This window comes from Schistocerca cancellata, unplaced genomic scaffold, assembly GCF_023864275.1.
Source record: "Schistocerca cancellata isolate TAMUIC-IGC-003103 unplaced genomic scaffold, iqSchCanc2.1 HiC_scaffold_649, whole genome shotgun sequence".
Lineage (NCBI taxonomy): Eukaryota > Metazoa > Arthropoda > Insecta > Orthoptera > Acrididae > Schistocerca > Schistocerca cancellata.
The window spans coordinates 285,001-287,500 of record NW_026046660.1 but is presented as its reverse complement, the minus strand read 5'-3'; the positions used below and the strand labels follow the sequence as shown (position 1 = coordinate 287,500).

General features: G+C 58.2%; 1 non-coding gene across 1 annotated transcript in view; it reads right to left on the bottom strand.

The window, feature by feature from the left end:
* The window catches only part of LOC126137989 (small subunit ribosomal RNA), a 1,909-nt gene extending 1,001 nt beyond the window's left edge, over positions 1-908 (bottom strand). Inside the window, exon 1 of the ribosomal RNA XR_007528037.1 lies at positions 1-908. This exon is cut by the window's left edge and continues 1,001 nt beyond it. This is a non-coding gene — a ribosomal RNA (small subunit ribosomal RNA).
* Positions 909-2,500: the final 1,592 nt, after the last annotated feature.

Below are 2,500 nucleotides of genomic sequence, written 5' to 3'. Positions count from 1 at the left end.
CCATTATTCCATGCACACAGTATTCAGGCGGGCTTGCCTGCTTTAAGCACTCTAATTTGTTCAAAGTAAACGTGCCGGCCCACCCAGACACTCAATAAAGAGCACCTTGGTAGGATTTCAACGGGGTCCGCCTCGGGACGCACGAACACGCACGAGGCGGTCGCACGCCTTCGGCTCGCCCCACCGGCAGGACGTCCCACGATACATGCCAGTTAAACACCGACGGGCGGTGAACCAACAGCGTGGGACACAAATCCAACTACGAGCTTTTTAACCGCAACAACTTTAATATACGCTATTGGAGCTGGAATTACCGCGGCTGCTGGCACCAGACTTGCCCTCCAATAGATACTCGTTAAAGGATTTAAAGTGTACTCATTCCGATTACGGGGCCTCGGATGAGTCCCGTATCGTTATTTTTCGTCACTACCTCCCCGTGCCGGGAGTGGGTAATTTGCGCGCCTGCTGCCTTCCTTGGATGTGGTAGCCGTTTCTCAGGCTCCCTCTCCGGAATCGAACCCTGATTCCCCGTTACCCGTTACAACCATGGTAGGCGCAGAACCTACCATCGACAGTTGATAAGGCAGACATTTGAAAGATGCGTCGCCGGTACGAGGACCGTGCGATCAGCCCAAAGTTATTCAGAGTCACCAAGGCAAACGGACCGGACGAGCCGACCGATTGGTTTTGATCTAATAAAAGCGTCCCTTCCATCTCTGGTCGGGACTCTGTTTGCATGTATTAGCTCTAGAATTACCACAGTTATCCAAGTAACGTGGGTACGATCTAAGGAACCATAACTGATTTAATGAGCCATTCGCGGTTTCACCTTAATGCGGCTTGTACTGAGACATGCATGGCTTAATCTTTGAGACAAGCATATGACTACTGGCAGGATCAACCAGGGAGCTGCGTCAACTAGAGCTGAGCAGCCGGCCGCCCGGGAGTGTGTCCCAGGGGCCCGCGCGAACACGCAAGCGTCCGCTCAATTATTCTGCAAACAGGAGGAGGCTGAGCTCCCCTGCACAATACACCTCGAAACCCTCTCAGGTCCCGGCGGCGCGCAGCGCCGTCCTAAGTACTTGGTCGGGTTCGAGAGAGGCGCAATCGCCCGGAGTTAGGCGAGTAGACGCTTTAGGTGCGACCACCCGTGCTCCCAACTGAGCTTGCCGCTGCCGACAGAGGCCCGGGAGCGTGCTGTCGTGGCATTGCCGGCGGGAGACAACACGCGCCACCTACGGTGACCGGCAGCTCCAACGCCAGCGCCACAGAAGGGCAAAGGCCCCACGTGGGTGCCGAAGCGAACTCTCCCAGCACAGCGCACGTGCCAACACGTCTGCACAACTGCGATACAAACCACCAGCGAGAACCGCTGGGGCGACCGAGCAGCAGACGGCGTCGCGGCGCCGAGTGCCGGGCGGCGGCGCATCCTCAACGCACACAGTCCTCAGTCGGACCAGCACACTGCAGATGTCCACCGCGCTTCGCACCGGGCCCGCGAGGACCCACTTTGGCCGCCCGGCGCCGCGCGCAGGGTGCCCCGGCGCGCAGCTGCGCCGCCTGCCGCGTCCGTCGGCCGGCGCGCCTGCCACTGGGCGCCCCCACCAGCCGGCTGTAGCGCGTGCGCCCACGCACCGCGCGGCCAGCACGCCGGGCGGCCCCCCCTCACCGGCCGGGGACGGTCCCGCCCAGCCACCGCCGCGTATCGCTTCACACACAGATTTGCCCTTACTGATTTACCTCCAGCAACAACAACCGCACCACAATGGGTTTACCAGTTGTTCATTTGCGTAACGTCACCAGCAAACGTAGACGTCCATCCCAGTTTGCAAATGCAACGATTATTGCATACCTGTCTGTTAGGTGTCACGACACACTACGTCTGCCCACATACACGCAACAAAATGTGCACGACTAGAGAACACGTGGGAGGTGGCCCCCTACGTATGCGATGTCCATTACGAGACCGACTGTCAACCAGCATCTGTACCATGTCGCAGATGTGGAACGCGGTGCACCATGCTATCACACTGTGTGAGAAGAGACGACTACGTTTGAATACACGCGCCACTACATCAACAGACGGCTCATGCTGATCGCCATCCAGGGCGTCCGTTACTCCCACACGTCTCTATGGCGTACCACACTGCAATGTAGCTGTTATGGGGAGACGGCACGTGGCTGAGTGCACAACATTTGGACCGTATGGTTCGCTGTTGTTGGGCGCAGTCGTTGTACAGTCACACATGTGCCACAGCGTATCATTCAGTACATACGGACCTATGTGCAGTACAATGTGAGGGTTAAGCTTACGACATCAGCGGACAGTGGACACAGGCCGTACCACGACGTAGACTGAGCGCTTCGACATGCGAATGCCAGTGAACAGCTGCGAAGGGCATTGAACACGCAAGCACCTGAACGACCAGCGTGCGAAGGCAGGGGGGAGGGGGGGGGCGATGTACATCCTGCAGTCGTCCACATTACAGTGTACAGCGGG